The sequence below is a fragment of the Cavia porcellus genome, unplaced genomic scaffold (assembly GCF_034190915.1).
Source record: "Cavia porcellus strain 051 isolate PalLab524CR breed Dunkin Hartley unplaced genomic scaffold, mCavPor4.1 scaffold_8, whole genome shotgun sequence".
Taxonomy (NCBI): Eukaryota; Metazoa; Chordata; class Mammalia; order Rodentia; family Caviidae; genus Cavia; species Cavia porcellus.
The window spans coordinates 11,018,743-11,036,704 of NW_026947491.1; the positions used below are offsets into that span (position 1 = coordinate 11,018,743).

The 17,962-nt window shown below is 52.3% G+C and overlaps 1 long non-coding RNA gene across 1 annotated transcript; it reads right to left on the reverse strand.

Moving 5' to 3' along the window:
* Positions 1–1,752: 1,752 nt before the first annotated feature.
* On the reverse strand, positions 1,753–17,658 carry LOC134477146 (uncharacterized). Its single transcript, XR_010049058.1, has 4 exons — positions 17,471–17,658; positions 14,559–14,621; positions 10,315–10,451; positions 1,753–1,923 (listed from the first exon to the last, which is right to left on the reverse strand). It is a non-coding gene; the product is annotated as an uncharacterized LOC134477146 (long non-coding RNA).
* Between the last annotated feature and the right edge of the window lie 304 nt (positions 17,659–17,962).

Below are 17,962 nucleotides of genomic sequence, written 5' to 3' on the forward strand. Positions count from 1 at the left end.
GTAGGCTCACAGGAGCCAGTGGTTCTCCTCCTGGCCCACTCTGGGGGTGCTTACCAAGAGGGCAGAAGAATAAGCTGCCTGAGTCCCACCATGGCCAGGTCTCAGGAGCTCTGGTTCTCCTCCTGGCCCTCACCAGGGGCGCTTACCAGTGTTTCTTAATCTAATGGAGTTTAACACACTAGGATTAATAGTCATCATGTGTTTTTCAAGTGAGGTCACATTTACTGGGTTACAAGTTATAGAAGGTGGGGCCTAAGTGTTTTGGGGTGCTCATACAACCCACTACACAGTCTGTCACATGAACTTCTGTGGAGAGTAGTCCACAGGACGGTAAGCATGGAAGTGATGAGAGAAGTTGGGGTGCACACATAGTCCCCAGCTGACAGATAACTGTGGCTTGGAGCCAGAATGGGGAAAAGAAAGTTAGACAAGTGATGTACATTTCAAACACAAGAGAAACACGTGTGAGACTTGGGAGAGAAGGATGAGCAGCAAGGATTTCTCCAAAGGTGGGAGAAAGTCGGCATTGCAGCCGTGAGGTCAGCTGTAGGTGGGGTGGGTTTGGTGTCTTAGGAGGCGCTCGAGGATTTAGCTCTGGATGTAGAGATTCCCTTTGAGACATCCGAGCGACAGCTCTAAGTGAGCAGTTGCACATATCGTCAGAGGAGAGGTGCATGTTTAGACAGAAGTTGCTGAGTAGCTGGTGAGACGGAGATTGGGGAGATCATCTAGGCGCAGAGTTGAGACGGCACAGTTAGTAGGTGGTGTCCTGGGCTGACTATCAGGAGAGAGAAATGAGAACCCAGGAGGGGAAAGAAAGTAAAGGGGCCACCCATGGCTGGAGAAGCAAGATTTGGAATTCAGCTAGAAATCTTCCAGTGCCACACTGAGGGAAGGAGCCATGGACTGCAGCTTCCTTCTCTGCTGTTGGCTGTCACAGGGCCAGTCATACCTCTGGGGTGAGTCCAGGTGTAGCCCTGCAGCTGGAGCAACTATAGTGGGGGTTCTCAGTGGGGTGGGGTGGAGCAGGTGGAGAGCACCCAGCACTCAGGGGACCTTGATTAACTTGATCCTACATCTCAAGCTGTCATTCCTGGGGGTCCTCACCCACCCACGGCAGCCCCAGTCCTTGGGGCTCAGAAGTGAGCCAGTTAGACAGAGGACATGGCTCCCTGGTGTACAAAGCAGGAGCTGAAAGACAGAGAAAATGGGACAGGAAGAGACAGGCAGCATGCCGTTGTATGGAGAAGCAAGCAGCAGAGGGCGGCCCTGCATGCCCCAGGGCTGCTGGCTTTTGTGCTCATGGAGGTTTTCTGTGCCTCAGTTTTCCATCCAGAAGTAGAACTGAGCCTGGCTTTTCTTGTCCACGGGTGATAAAGATCAATCGAGATAATGCAGACAAAAGCACCTTGCAGATAAAAGCAGCAGCTAGTTTGAAGGGAGGGTGAACCAAAGAAGCTTGGGAAATGATTTTCTCCATTACAAGAAAGCCGTCTTCTACTGCGGCCGGTTAACTCTGTCCACAGACGTATTTGGAGCTCCTGACACTTGCCACATGCTGTGCAGGAAGCTCCAGGCAGGAAGCCAGCTCTCGGGAGTCCTTGTTGATGGGTGGCATGGGTGGGTGAGCACCTTACCCCTGTGGCCCTCAGCCTTCCTTGCACCAGGGACTAATTTCCTGGAAGGCAATTTTTCTATAGACGAGGGAGGGAGGTCAAGACGATTCAAGTACATTATGTGTATTGTGCACTTTATTTCTATTTTGACAGTGTGATATTTAATGGAATAATTGTACCATTCACCACCATACAGAACCAGTGGGAGCTCTGAGCTTGTCTTCCCGCATCTGGGTGACGGAGACAGTTACGCTGGAATGTGTTCTCACGTCCGGTCTGCTCCATAATCTCCTTCTGGTTGCTGTCACTGCGAAGAAAGACAGGATGTTGGAAACAGAAGCAGGCTTTCAGTGCTTTTGTAGCAATCTCAGGGTATTCCACCTTTTTAATCCAGAATGCATGGAGATTTGAAGTTGTCTCAGACACAATTTTAAGGCCGCCTCACCTGTAATCTCCTCCTTCAGAATGCACCAAATTGTTGGACCCAGCTTACTCACGGTAGGGTACAGAGTAATTTTTTGCTCAATTTAACAGTCTTATGGTTGGGAAGCAATGCTCAGCCTTTTTTGAAAGCTGAGACAGGTGATCATGCGGCAGCTGGGAGAAAGCAGGCCCTGGCTCAGTCTCTTTCAGAATCTCTGGTAATGTTTGAAATGTGTCAGAAATCTTAATGTTCACTCCTCACCCCCATCATTCTAGTTTTTGGCTTTGAATGCAGCCACTTTATCTGCCAAATTGAACACAGTTGTCACTTTTTTCTGGAGTGACAGAGTTAGTTGGGCAGGCTGAACATGTCACACCAATAAAGCACGTTTTATGAATTATCCTGTGTCACTGGTTTCTGAAAGAAATCTCTGAGGCAACTCTTGTAGCTCAAAAACTCTGACCAGTGATCTGCTTTAGAAACCACCTTACTTCTGTGGATAAGAGAATATGTATGTGTGCTTCATCCATCCCCTTCCAGAGTGCATGAGTGAATGTGTTGATGATTTTAACCCCACCTTGTAACACCTTACAACATCTCAGGGACCATTTTCAGCTAGCCAGCATTGCTCTCTGGGTGACACAGTACATAGACTCACACTCAGGAGTGACCTCTCTGATCAGTGAAAACAGCTGTCCAGTCTTGGTGACCATTTCATCTGTTAATGAGCCAACATTAAGGGACCAGTCCAGCTTTCCTGATACATAATCACTCAAAGACTAGAGTAGCTCTGCGGCTGTGGTGCTGATTGACAGCAAAAGAGCACATAACATATCTGCGTGTACAACCTCCTGAAAACTATGTCACACAGAGACAAGCTCTGTTCCCTTACTTTCAACATCAGTGGACTAAGCTTACTGGATCGAGCATTGTGAGGACTCATTAATCGCCTTCTGCTCTTTGACCGATTCAACCACGGTACCAGCTGAGAGAGGAACGCATGCCACCTTCTGAACTGCAGAATCTCCTAAGAGTTCATGGCCAATGTTCATGATGAATGTCCTTGAAGTGGACACAATTGAATGCTCACCAGCAGTAAAGGGCAGCATAGTGTTAGCAATGCGTTCAGCCACTAAGAATGACGCTCTTGGTGTAGACACATTAGCTGAAATGGTGGTCTTTAATAGTTGCTCATTATTTTTGTCTTCATTTATTTTTCTTTTGAAAAGTTCCACAGGTGGTTGGTCTCCAGGTGACAAAGCAGTTTTGAAGGCTGTGTGGCTTCATGAGAGAGCCTGTTGCCACATACTGTTCTTGGACAGACTTGGACAGTGTGAGTTGCCTGCTGCAATGAACCCATAATTTAAGGACTCTTGAAGCTTTCTTTTACATGAAGCTTGTTTATTTGGCAGGCAGTTCTGCTGTGTTCCCAAATCTTCATTGAGATTTGCCTACTTTTCAAAGAAGTGAAATTGGATTTTTGGCCAGGGTTAGTTTGTGGGCTTTCCTAAGTGGTGGCAGAGCCAAGGGCACAGTGTGAGGAGGAGGCAGGGATGGAAGTGGTAAACAAAATAGTGGGCAGGCTACACACAGACTAAGACAAGCATCAGATTCTGACTTGAGGTGGCCACCAAATGCACTTGATTGTCCCTTGCCACTGACTGACGTTTTGATATGAGTCTGAAAACACTGACTTGTTATGGTCTGCAGTCACATCTTTCTGTGAAATTCATCTGAGTTTGAAGCTGCTCTTCAGCACCAGCGTCACCACCTCAGCTTCACCTGAAACAATCAGGGGTAGAGTCTCGCAAGGAACAGCAACCAAGATCCCTGTATGCACAATTCACAGTGGGGCTTGGAGTGCCCCGGAATGCAATGCCCTGCTGATAATGGAGGCAGAACTCAGGCAATGATGTGGGCTTCGGGCGGTGGCTGAAGACACAAAGGAAGCTCTGCTCCCTTATTGTTTACCGCTGACTGTGCAGCTCAGCTCCTATCGGGCCACCCTTTCCATGTATTATTATTTGTTGCAATATTGGCTATTGATCCTAGAGCTTTCACTGAGCTACACCTCCAATCCTTTTTTTGTTTTTTAGAGCTAGGGTTTCCCTAAGTCATTACATCACCTAGGTGGGGTGTGAACCAGATGCTAGGGTTACAGATGTGCACCACCAGACCCAGTGCTTCCTGCATCAGCAATTACACCGTCAAAAGCACTGAGGAAGCCTGGCACATGATGACATTATCCCTGCACAGGAGGATGTGTAGGGAGTGGAAGAAACTTCAGCTGTGGAGGACTAGCACCTTGAGGATGACTTGGGACTCAGAAATGCAGAACCTTGGAGCCATGGGTCAGAACCTGTAATCCAACTCCATCTCTGGTTGACTCATATATGCATTAAAATTGCAGAAGTGCTGATACTATGCACATCTGGAATAGATCATTGTTTACTTGGGGACTGTGCCCCGTGCACTGCAGAAAGTCCAGCACCACTTCTCTACTTGCAAAATGGCTGTGTCCCCAGGCAGCATCTTCAAGTCACTCTGCCCCAAGAACTAGGGATCAGAGCAGGACTTCTCACCACGGAGCCCCATGCTGTCCCTTCGGTAGCTCCTGGGGCTCCTCAGGATGCTCATTCTCAGGCTGTGGGACTGATCAGCTATGATTCTTGGTGCTGATGAGCAGTGAAGAATATTAGAGCAGCTGGGCATGGCAGTGCACTCTGGAAGGACAATCTCAAGTCTGAGACCAGACTGGGCAACTGAGTGCCATAGGGAGAGCCTCTGTTAAAAAGTAAAAAAGTTTCAGTGGAAATGCCTTGGGTTCAGTTCCTAGTACCCCGACTCCAGCATGCTCCTGCGTACACACACATGCACACACACAGCAAGGTGGTCTTGTCCTGGCGGCTCATAGGAAGCTCCATCTTCTCTCATACACACTGGCGAAACTTCATGAAGACCCATGACTCAAATGCACAGTTGATCTGAGGACCAGTCGTGATGGATGCAGGAGAGACTTGCCCAGGAGGAGCTGATAAGAAAGGGGCAGAAGTGAGGCTCCTGACCCCTCAGTCACTTGGAAGAGGGGTGACAGCCACCTCCTTGACTGACACCTGTGGGAGGCTGCCTCTTGGGCATGTGGGCATGGACATACCCTGAGTCAGATTCATAGAGCATGCAGAGTCGTCTCTGAGACTGGCTGGGCTGCACTGCCTGGGAGCTGTGGGAACAGCTCATAGGACCCCGTATGTTATGGATTAAAAACTGATGGTCAACTGAACACCAGCCGAATTAAATCAGCATGGTGCTGAGTGTAGCTGGCCCACCTGGGGAAAGTTACCAGCATAAATAGAGACATGGAGAAGAGCTAGGCATTGTGGGGTCTCCTAAGTGTTGCTATTTGAACTGTTGGTTCTTCTGGAGGAGCTCGTCGTGCAGGCTTCCCCAGTGTGAGTTCAACCATTGTCATTGGAGGAGCTCTGGACCTTGTTGGTGAGAGTGGTTGTGGTTCACTTTGGGGGAGCTCTGGTCCTTACATGAACATCGCTTCTTGGCTCCAGAGGGGAAGATGTGTGCTGTTTAATCTCCAGGAGAAGCTTGTCATGCTAGCTCTCTGGCATGTACTCAACTGTTCTCATCGTCAGAGGAGCTGAGGACTTCACTGGGGCTGAGGATGACTGTGGTGTTTTTCAGGGCAGCCCTGGTCCTTGTTTTGAGCATGACTCCTTGGCTCCAGTATAGAATCCTCAACCTACCAGCACCTCAACCTTCCTTCACCTTGCTGGCATGGACTTTCTAGTTTCCACCACTGACCTTTGGGCCTTCCCAGCACAGACCCGAAAGACAGACTGGCGTGAGTCATTTTTGTGAGCTCTAGACCCCTGTTGGACTTGTGGGAGCCATTGTCACAGGCTCTAGGTCTTCATCTGGGCTCATGCAGGACACTGCTGTTGGATCCAGGCCCTTGGCTGAATATTCTGGATCTTTAGTGTGGACAGATTTCCTGCGCTTTCTTGTGTTTAACTCTGGGTGGCCATCATAAAATATTATAAATTCTGTGTCCTGATTGTAATTGTTCTCCTCACAACCCGTGACTACAACAGCATGTTTGTGGTTTCTGGTCTCCAGTGAAGAATCCAGGCCCAGCACCCCATCTGTCTGTTGTGTCCACCCCGGCACCCTGAGATCACAGTGTTCAATGGCTTCTGCAGGCAATGTGGTCCTATCAGAAAACACCAGGCATGTCAGCACTGCTACAGAGCTGTCTGCTGCACGTGATAACCCACGTAGTCACTCAGCAGCGCGGGACAAAAATAGGCAGAAGGAGCTTTTGAAATTCTTCAGGGGGAGATAGGTGTTGAGTGGGCTCTGCTCCACCTCCTCACGAGCCTTGGAAAAGCAGCAGGGGACACAGCCAGGGGCAGATGCCACCCCAGGGCTCCTGAGTCCTACGGCAACTGAGTACAAATGGCTTTGAGCTTTCCTGTCCACCATCTGGGTATCGGACAAGAACCCTGTAAACCGGGGACATCTGGGTGCTGGGGTCCCAGATGTGTTTCTGTGAGAAAAGAAGTTTAGTGAAGCCGAATTAGGAGATGGCGATGGTTTGCTCTCAAAGAGCATGATAGCGCCCACAGGAAGGAAAATGGCGGTGCACGGAGGGCATGGATCGTGGTTAAGAATTAAATTGTTCCTGAGTGGAGGTCCCTCCTCCTGGGTCTCGCAGAGCAAATGTGATTGACAGTGTGATTGACAGGGCGCTGAATCAGAGTCTACCATGCATGTCCTTTCCCATAATCCACTCTGGTGTAGTTCGATGCTCAAGGGGCAGCGCCCTGTGCACGAGCCCCCGGGGAGCTGCAGGTGAGGAGAGGCCACTGCCGGTCAAATCCAGGCCTGGTGTGGTTGTGTCCTGTTGTGCAGTGGTCTGTTTTTTTCTTTTCTTTGCCTCTGGGTATTGGCCTTAGGACAAAGGGCTGGGGCAGTTGACCTTGGGTGTCACTTGCCTTTGGGGGAGTCGCCCCAGGTGACCTATATTAGAAGGAATTTGATCCACTTTGCAACTGTGGAGATGTAGGTTGGAAATCTCACTCTTCCCATTCCATTGGCTGATGCATATTTATTGGAATTGATAGGCGAGGCTCTGAGCCAGGCCTGAGACATGGAGCGTACCCGGTCACACACAAAAGCCACCCGGCAATGTACTGGGTGTGGGTTTGTATGGTTGCTTAGTTGGTATCTTGACCAAATCCACACCCACTCTGATGTTTCCCCATACTGCGTGTGAGCTGCTTGGGTCCTGGCCTTGGGGGTGCACGATGGGCGTGGCAGGAAGTTCTGGACCTGTACTGGAGGTGATGAGACACAGCCACACCCTACACCTCCCCATGCTCAGACTTCAGCTAGGGGCTGGGAGGTCGCGCATGGCTGATTCACACCCCTGCCACACTGGGATGAAGTCCCCCTACAGCCCCTGGTACCAGCCCTTCTTCCCTTTGGATCTGTGGTGGGGTTGCTCCAGCTCCCGGAGGGCTCTGCCTCCAGGAAACCCCATGTTAGTTTTAAAAAACCTTTTCATCCCTTTCTCACCTATATAACAGCCTCCCAGTATCAAGTCCTGCCCCTGTGGGATGAGCCTGGTGGGCCCTCATTGGACCCAGACTGCCTTGGGGGAGGATTCATGGGACAGTGACAGCGCTGGGACAGAGAATGAACCCAGGTGAAGGGTAGAAGACTGAGTGGCCGGAAGAATGGAAGCCACGGGCAAAGGCCCTATGGTCTGAGGGGTCCTCCCATACCTGAGAGAGGACCCCCAGCTGGAGGAGGGGGAAGCTCACAGATAGCCCCAGCACCCCTGTGTCTCTGGGGACACCCAGCTGAGGTAGCCCAAGGCCACTGCAGTGCCAAGCAGTTCCAGGAGCAGTGGGGGCAGAATGGAGCTGGGCTCATTTCCCGACACCCTGTCTGCCACCACCACTGTCTCTGGCCCCAAGGCCCCTGTGCCTCCTCTACCACTCCATCTTCGCCCCTCTCTTCTCAAGCAGCTGACTTCTCTGGAAATAACAAAATCTGAAGTCACAGTCTCCTCATTTCACATGAATCCAGGTCACTGGTCCCCTCTCCAAAGGGAAATGCAGCTTCCTGCTGTGGGGACTGCAGCCTCTTCCATCAGCGAAAGTGGGTCAGGCTGCAGTCTGTTTAGGGCAGGGGCTCAGCAGTGACCTGCGGTCCTGGCGGTGGATGGCGGGTGGGCAGCAGATGGTTCCCCTGCATGCGCCCGCCCCGCGCCACCGCCAGCCTCAGCTCTGTTCTCTGAGGCCCCCCACTGGCCCTGAGTCCGTCTCGCTGGAGTCTTCCATCGGAAGATTTCCCTGAGGAAACCCTTTATGGCCTGTGACCCAGGCCACCCGAGCCGAGAAGATAGCGGGTTTATGGCAGGCCTGGAGAGCACCAGTGCAAGGGTGCTTTCCCTGCTGCGCACTGGTCATTTATTTTCAAATGATCTTTCCATTGTTTATGGGTCTCAGAGACACTGATGGCCGCAGTGAACTGCATCTTATCAGATGGACTAAAGGGAAACCTCACGTTTTGTCATGGCTCAGACCGCTGGTCTGCCAGGTTTGTTGTCCCTGAAGAGCCCCAAGGCTCAGGCACAGCCCCGGTCATGGCTCTGGGGCTTGGGTGAGACAGTGCATTGGGCAGGACAGGCATGCTGATGGCTCTGGTGGACAGGGCTTGTTGGAAACTAAAAGCTACCTCTGAGACCATCAGTCCCCTTCCATATCCACCTCACCCTTGCTGCCCTTGAGAATGAGCCACCTCAAACTCAGGCTGGAAGAGGCTCAGGTTGACAGGGGCCTGAGCATCACTGGATACAAAAACAAACTGCACCTGGGCTTGACGTCTGGAGCCCTGTGGTCCAGATAATGTGGTAAGGCAGCTCTGAAAACTGGGGGACTTTATTCTCCCTGAGATGAAGACCAGCCTCCACTGGTGCAGTCACTGGGAGTGGGGCCGGGAGCTGTGGGTCCTGGAGTCCACAACTGTCTATTGTTCTCCTGCTTGTTACCATGGCAATCTAATTAAAGCAGCATCCTGGTTGCCAGCCCTAGGTAGGGGCCGCTGCATCTCCTTGCTGGGTCACGTGGTCTGTCCCTCTTAAGTAGCTCCAACGAATTCTGAGTGGGACCTGGATGTCCAGATACGACCCAGAAAAAGGCTTCCTGTTGGCAAGGGCTGCAGGTTAAATGCTGCCTCTGTGTTTCCTGCAAGAAGGAGAAGGGCAGGGACTGCAGTCTTGCTCTGTGGCCTCAGGGTTTATTCTGTTTTGTCCCAAAGAGCCAGGGTGACAATACCTGCTTTGTGGAGGAAAGAAAGGAACCAGAAAACTGTCTTAGAATGCAAGGTGGCCTGCTGGACTCCTTTCCCGCCCTTCTCATGCTGCTCCCTGCAATGAGAGCCAGGTCTGAGTCCCAACCCCAAGGCCACAGGCGATGGAACCCATAAGCACAGGGCTGGGTTGGTCAGCTCCAGGGTCCCTATAAGCACAGGGCCAGCTCAGTTGGCTCAAGTGGTGATGGAGCTACAGAGAGACCATAACTACCTGGTGCTGCTAACCCGTAGCTTACCAGTAAGCTCAGGGCGTCTGGCAGGACAGGCTAGAGCGTCCCTTGGGGTGTAGGTGGCTGTCATGATCCTGTGACCTGGATTCATGCTGTTAGGAGCATGGGTCTGGGGAAACTGTTCAGAGCTCCAATCCTGGTGGGTCAAGGTCTTCATATCCTAGTCTGGTCCTAAATGGGTGCAGTACTGGGTGCGCAGGGCTTCAGTGAAAATCCCAAGTCTGAAGTGGCCCATGGACCTGGGTCACGGTCCCCTGTCCTTTTCCTGCTATCAGTGCCTCATTCCTCTGAGCAGAGCGTCCAGTTCCCTAGATCATAGGATGTCCTGGCTCGAGGAGAGCTTTCACACCGTGTCGTTTGTTTGTTTGTTTGTTTTGGGACCCAGCACCTTCACACTGACCTATATCCCTGGCCCTCTTTTAGTTTTCATTTTGAAACAAGGTCTTGCTAAGTCACTTGTTGTCAAGACTGGGCTCAAATGTGCACCCTTTCTGCCTCAGCCTCCCAGAGTGCTGGAAATGTGCTACTGTAGCCCCGGTGCACAGATGCTGTGTGTCTTCCAGCCCTGGCGTCCATCCTACAGTGTGCATGCTAGCTGTCTCCTGTGTTTGTGGAAGCACAGATGTCAATTCAGAAAGGTGAGGGGACTCACCCAATGGTTGCGCTGCTCTGAAGTCTGGATGGGGGTGCAAGCATCTGCCAGGTAGCCCTGGAACTGCTGCCTCTCAACCTTTGCTCTGCACGGCTCTGGGGCTGTCACCAAGTCCCACTTGGCAGTGATGAGCAGGCCTGGAGAAACGGAGGATTGAGCACAGTGCCCAGGAGCTCAGGGTGACCTCTTCCCAGATCCCAGGGTTCACTGCCTCTTCTACTTCTGGTGGGCACCCACGCCGCTGGGCAACACAGCAGCCACCTGCCAGTGTCCTGGTCTCCCTTCCTCCTGCCAGCCTGACCAGAGTCTTGTGCAATTCATGGTGTTAGGCACATGTGCTACTGATTACTGCAGGGCCTTCAAAGGCTGGGGCGTTTACCTTGTGGCCAGAACAGCTCAACACCTCGTCTGCCCACCGCAGTCCTCATTTCCTTCTTATGAAGATTGGGGGGCAGTGACATTTCAAAGGCTGCCAATGAAATGAATCCTGCCGGGCCCATAACCACAGTGCGCTCTAGAGGGGCAGGAGCCGTGGCCGAGGTTCCTGCCAGGCGGCACATGTGATCTTTATGACCCTGCTGTTCTTCCCCCGTGGTGGGGCTGCTGCCCTTGCCCTCTGAAGTCCTGTGTTCTCCGTCGGTCCAGGGGACAGGCCCGCGCGGCCCCCCAGCAGTGGCTTCTTACAGGGGATCCCGGGTTTCCCACGGGCCCTCTGCTTATCCACCCAACCCCGCTGCCTGAGGCTGGGCTTTCGCCATCACGCTTATGAAGCATTACAATTGTCTCCAAAATGACCTCCTCCCTCCACCAGCCCTACGTTCATCAAAAAAAGAAAAATCTGGCAAACTTTTTGACCCTCCTTTTTATTACCATATGTTTGCTACACCTAGTGAACACAGTCATGGTGGAACTGGTACCTATACACATGGCGTCGTGGTCGGTTTTGTTTTGTTTTTGACATGGTGCTGTTATGTAGTTCAGCCTGGCCTCAAGCTCACAGTGATCCTCCTGCCTCAGCCTCCTGAGTGTTAGGATTATGGGCATGCACATCCAGGTCTGGGCCTTGATCCTTTTGACTTTCTTCTCTCTCCCTCCCGTCTCCTCACCACTCCATGCCTTTCCCACCTCCACAGGTCCACTTCCTGTTTCCTGTCTGTCTTTCATCACTTCCTCTAACTTCAATCCACAGTGACCAAAGGGACCTTCAGGGCATCTACTGTATTTGAAGCCTGTTGATGATGAATCCCAGCTGCCTGCAACATAAATAATCCCACACTAGCAAGCAAGACTGCATTTGATGGGCACTCTGCCCCCTTCTCCTGGGTCACCCACTTCTAACGTGGATTCTTTGTTATGGCAAGGTAAGCAGTGTAAGTGCTCCCTGCACACAAAGCCTCTCATCTCCTGCTTCATGCCCGGGGTGGCTTCCAGTTCTTGCAAGACCACTGCTCTCCACCCTCCTGGTGCTGAGGACATCGTGGCCACCCAAGTTCACAGCCATACTTCTGTGTTCTGCACCCCAGGCAGGGGTCTTGTGCTCTGCACGCTAATAAACTGATTTTTCCTCTCTTCTGGCTGTCTGATGCATCTCTTGGGAGTGGAAGCCAATAAAGGACTCCACACTTCTGGCTTCTGGTGCCAGAGAGGCTGGGGGTTTGACAAAATAGCCAAACGTGTGCCTGTCATGTCCGTGTGTGATCAGACCAAGGCTGCACTGTGTTTTGAGGATCCTCGCACTGTCTGAGGACTGGAGCCTGTTCCAACACGTCCATTGCTGCTCAAAGCAACCCCCACACTCCCACCCAGGACGGGCAATCCTGACATCAGCTCAGTCACAGCACTGCAGAATGGTACCTGATCCAAGCAGGATTTCAGCAGGGAAACCTCTCCTTGGGAGAAGAGTACCGATGGGATGGGCGGGGGGGGGGGGCACACCCGGCTCACCCCTCCTGTCTGCTAGGTGGGCCGTGGCTTGCTGGAGACATTGCAGCTTAGCCCGACTCTGTAGAAACAAAGCCACAGAATTGCCCTCTGTGCATACAGGTCACAGAGCAATAAAATGCCTTTTAAAACATCATCCGCCCCACAGAGTCCAGCTAACAAATCCCCGTGACCTGGAGGTACCTGGGGTCAAACACTTGTAGGGTAGCTGCTGGAGTGTAGCTGCCCTGGAAGATGAGCCACCTTTGTGAGCTCCAGGTTGGGCTGACAGCAGCCACAGAAGTCAGCGCATCCGTGCCAGGGAGGGCACAGAGGGAGCCCAAGTTCCAAGGGGGTCAGTCGTCAGCCCCCACAGTTTGGGGAAAATTTGGAAGCCACAGTTTCCTGAGGGGCAGCTCTGGGAGCTGTAAACCAGCACAGTCATGGTCAGGATGTGACTCTGGATGGGGTGTGGCTCAGTTTTCAGAGAGAAAGAGGGAGACAGGGAAAGAGGCTGGTGCCAGTGGCAAGAGGATTCCCAAATTCCTTGAAGCTCCTGGACGCGGGCACCATGGCCCCTCTGCTGGTAATGCCTGTGTGGCTCCAAGGCTGCCCCAGAAGAGGCAGGGCTGGGCTCTGCAAGACCTCCAGCACCAGGGCCACTTCCCAGCAGGGTCCTTTCAAGAGTCTGGAGGAAGGCCATTTGGGTCCCCACCTTACAAATGAACAAGGGGAGGCTTGGAAAATAGACACGAGATGGAGCAGCCTCTAAAGGAGACTGCACTGGGGCTGAGAAGAGCGGGGTGCACCCACGTGAGCTCCAGGAAGTCCAGACCTCTCTTTTTCTGTGGATCTGTACCTCACCCTCCTCGTGCACCAGCAACCCTCGTCCTCCAGTCCTCCTCACTTCTTGAGTCCTTCCCTGGAGAATCCTGCCTTGCTGAGGGGCTCTGGCCAAGCCCCGACTCCTCCAGGAAGCCCCGTGGTTGGGCCTTCTTCATGCCACCCGATACCATCAACAGCCACAGTGAAGCGGCTCCAGGGTACCGAGGCTCATGGCAGCCACACATGCTAATGTTTACACATAAAGGTCGTTCCCTCGAGGTGCGTTCTCTTCCCTGGCTCCCCGCTGCTCTCACCTGTTGAGTCTGCCATCTCCGCCAGGTCCAGACTGCACCAAAGCCCAAGTCCCAATCTGAGGATGTGGCTGTGGTGGCCAGGAGAAAGGCTAGTGGAGTCTGACCACGTTGACACTGGGCAGTGTGGTAGCTCTGAGGCCGAGCTTCGTGCTGGCTGCAGCAGTCAGGGAACCCCGTTTGGTTCTCGAATATGGAAATGGCCAGAGCATTCTCAGAAGTGCAGCGCTGTAAAGCAGCCAGTGCTGTGGCTGCGCCCAGAGATGCCCTCCACGGGCAGACCTTTCTGTCTTCGTCCCTATTGGTACCTCTTTAACTGCAGCTCTTTGGGGCTGAGAGTCCCCAGGGACCCTGGGGCCCTGGAAATCATAGGGCTCCATATGCTCTGGGTTTTCTCTTTCATTGTCTATGAAAAGAGAAGGAGCAAAGGAATCCCAGGGCTCTTCTGAGTGGAACGGCTTCTTCTGAGTGTGAGGGATGTGTCACAATTTGCATGTGAATGTTTGAGTCAAAGCTGACCTGGTCACAGGGGAAATATAGATGGGGCCTGCAAACACTGACCAGTTAATTAATGGCAAATGGTAGCAGAGTTCCTGAGAAACCCTTAGGATCTCTGAATCAAGCTTACACAAGAGTGGGCTGCAGTGTGGCCTCAGCTGCAGTCTAGAAGGTAGAAGGAGGTGACTGTCACTCTGTGCCCTCTTCCAGACTCTGATGCTATGAGGTCATTAGGCACAGGACCCATGATGTGAAACCTAACAAAGCACCACTGGTAGGTTTAGCAGGGCGATAAGTGGCACAGTAACAGCCCACAGTTTGAAGGGCAAGGGACATACATCTTCGACTACAGGTATGACTTATGGAACAGGCTACTAAACCTTTGGTCAGCCTACCTTCTTGTCTGGACAGCAGAGATGAAAATGTGTACCATTCCAGACTCAACGGAGACAGACCTTGCCTTAGTCACTTTTCTGGGACAAAAACACCCACAATTTAAAGGAGGATGGTCAACAGCTCCAAGGCAGGGCAGCGGGGCAGAGGGTCTGGCACAGGAGAGCTGCTCTGGGCATGGCACACAGGAAGTAGGGAGAAGGGAGGAATCAGAGAGAGAGGAGCCCTTCCAGCCCCGCCCCCAGGACCGTCCCTTCCACTAGGCCCCACCTCCAAACAGCACAGCCATCAACTCACCAGCCGGTAATCCAGTAATGAGCATCATGCCCCAATGATCCAATCACCTTCCTGAAATCCCACCTATGAGCACATGAGGCATTAGGGGAACAGCCAGACAGAAACCACCATAGAGCTAGAGCACTCTCAGAAAAGCTGCTAGGATAACAATGAATATTCATTTGCCCTTTGGATTTACCTTCCCCATGACGTACATTCCATGATTTTTGCTATGATCCCTACTGCTCTTGAAGTTCTTGGGGTGAAGGATGGCAAGGGTGAGGAGATAAAGAAAACACCAAAGCTGGGGTCAGGTGGGGACCTCTCTCTCTTGAATGAGGAAGAGAACTGCTCCTTCACTGTAGGGGTATTTATTTATACATTCTAGCAACTTAATGTCTTATGCCGCCCTCCTGTCTTAGCAATACACTCTTTGGATTGTCCTGGGGTTAGGTGTTCTCTGGGTTGAAGCAGCTTCTTGCATGTTGTAGCTTGCCCTGGGCACTGTTTATTCTTGGGATGCTCATGCCTCAGCTCTGCACGTGTGGTCAATTTCCGGCTTCAACAGCTCCCAACAGATTTTGTGGATCTCTTACACATTTCTAAAGGCAAACTCTGAGCACTGGCTTTTTGTCCTTGGACGCTTTATGTGTAATAAGAGTTTGCTGTCATGAATTCCTCGGTGGAGGATGCACCCTTCTGGAAGATTTCTCTGGGCAGCCCAGCCCAGCCTGAGCTTTTCTGTCCAGTTCACTACTTGTTTGCAAAGCTTTCCTGTCTTCATCAAGATCCTAGGGCATTTTGTACGGCTTGATTTGATGGTAGAAGACTCAGGTCCCAGGGAGTTCTGCACTACTGCAGTGACAGGGACAGGTGGCCACGCCTGTCTGATGGGGAAACAAACCCTGCTTCTCTGCTTTTCCTGGCATGGGAAAGGCTTGTGTTCAGGACTATCCCAGGTATGGGGGTCGAAGCTGCTCTGCATGCTGTGTGGGGAGTGTGGTCCTGCTCTGGCTTTGTGGCCCCCAACATTCCTTCTTCCTTGGTAGGGATGAATTGCACGCACCTGTCCCCTCCAGATCCTCCTCTGTGAAACTGCTGGCCCTGTCCCTGTCCCTACACAGCATCCTAATCTGCTTAGCTCTGCCTCCACAGGCCCTCTCATCCTGCTTTATCTGAAAAACCTTTTGGAGTGGGGAAAAGGTAATAGGAGAGGAGAAAATTCTTTGGCATGTTAAGGTTTAGAATTAAAACAGCTCTCAGAGCCTCCTATGCTTGGCAGCTGATTGGATGATAGGGGCTTTGGAGGCAGGGCCTGCAGAAAAGATGTTCCCAGGAGCATGAAAGAGTTCATCTTCCTCCCGGCTCCTCCCTTCTTTCCACTTCCTGTGCTCCATGCCCTGAGCAGCTCTCTTGCACCAGACCCCTTGGCCTTGGAGCCCACTGGGTATGGACTAAAACCTCTCAGTACTGTGACCCAAGGCAACCTTTTTCTCCTTTGATTTGTAGGTTTCGGGTTTTGTGCCTCAGAGACAAGAAAAATGACACAGACTGGACATAATAGGCAGAGTAAGTGACTGTCACAGAGCACCTACTGTGTACAATTCTGTGATAGGCATTTTACAGACATTGTTTCTCATCCTCCAAAATCAGTGCCTGCTCACACTCTGTTTTGCCAAAGAGGATGTAGATGCTTAGAGATGTGAAGTCATTGGCCTATGCATGTAGACCCTAGAAGCCTGTGTGAACCCCAGTCTATGCCCTTGATCTTCTCTTGTTTTTCTCTGTAGAGCTACTGGGGATTGAACACAGGGCTTTTGCACTGAATTGCATCCCAGCCCTTTTAAACTTTTTTATTTTGTGATGGGATCTCTCTGCAGTTACCAAGGTTGGGCTTGTGTTTGTGTTCCCCCATGCCTCAGCCTCCCGGAGTGCAGGGAGGATAGGCCTGGGCTGCTACACGCAGCAGGGAGGCCTCTCCTCACTCAGTAAGAGGGCACTTTTCTTAGTAGTGCAGGCCAGCAGGCACCCAAGCCTGTTCAGACTCCACAAGTCAAGTTAAAAGCATGGGTGGATGTGGAGGCTGCTGGTGATAAACTTCCTGGAACCAAAAGAAGCTCTTCTCTGCCAGCAGCAACGACTCGTGGGAGAAAGGAGTGTGCACCCGAAGCCTGCTCAGATCCACCGGGGGGCTGGGAACCGCTGTGCCCTCTGCACAGCCGAGGCGCCCCAAGGCCTGGCCTCCCAGGCCCTGCTGCACACCGTGCAGTGCGGAGTACTCCCAGAAGGGTCCGCGGGAGGGGCGGTGGTGGGTCTGGTTGCGTGACAAACACCACACATATTGAAGCACTCTGGCAGTTCCTGGAGCTCCCAGTCAGAGCGCTGACCCGCTGACCCCCAACATCTTATTAAAGCCCCCAGAGCCCCAGCCTGGGATGCAGCAGCCCCGGGACTCATTCTGTCCCCTAATTCATTCAAGTAGGCTGGCTGAGTGGGGCCTGGGCCTTTGATGTGAAAGGGCCCTAATTGGAAGGAAGTGAAGTGTTAGCCTGTCAGCCTTTTAGACTCTCATCAAATACTTTAAGAGCGATCCGCACAGGGCAGTTCTCACAGTGGTGCCGGAGAGTCAGAGTAGACTGCTTTTTGTTAAAATGTTTAAACTTTGCATATGTCTAACAGAAAGTTCAACCCAGATGTCACGGCTCCTGGCGGGCCTCTCCCTGCCCTCCCCCACTGCTTGGGCTCAGGAAGGACTGGGGGCCCCACCGGGAGGGAGGTGGTGGCAGGAGCTAATTACGACCCCAGCCCAGACCTGCAAGCTCCTGGTTGGGCCCCCGCGCAGCCCCTTTGATCTGCCTGTTTGGGATTGTGTCACTCCCCAGGAATGTCCCTCCATCTCCTTTGAGGCCAGGAGTGTAACCCTTTAGTCTCACCTCTTCCTTTTTACAGCTTGCACCCTGGAAGCCAAGAAAGGGAAAGGAGTCCCATCAGACAGCCTTCAGGGTGGCGAGGGTGGGTGTGCAAGCTGAGCTTCCGGCTGGGGACAAAGTGCAGGGTGTGCTGGGGCCGGAAATGGAGTGAAATAGCCCCACCCCAAGATGCAAAAGGGTAGAAGGGGGTGGTTGCCATCACCTGCAAGGCTTCTAGTACCTGGATTTGTGCTCCAAGGTCCTGCCCAAGGCTCAGGGCTCAAAGGGGCTGTTTGGCCCCCAAAGGCTGTCTCATCTTTCTGGGTGGTGGCAGAGAGGACAGCAAAGTACCTGCCTCATGGGGCATCTTGGAAGCATCAACTCTGTCATGATCCCACATAACTTCATTTCTTAATGGCTTTTTGACTTTCTGTAGGTGCTGGGCTCTGGAAAGACCCCTTTCAGAAGTCCAGATGAAAATTTCAAACCCCAAAATCCAAAGCAGCACAACTCCAT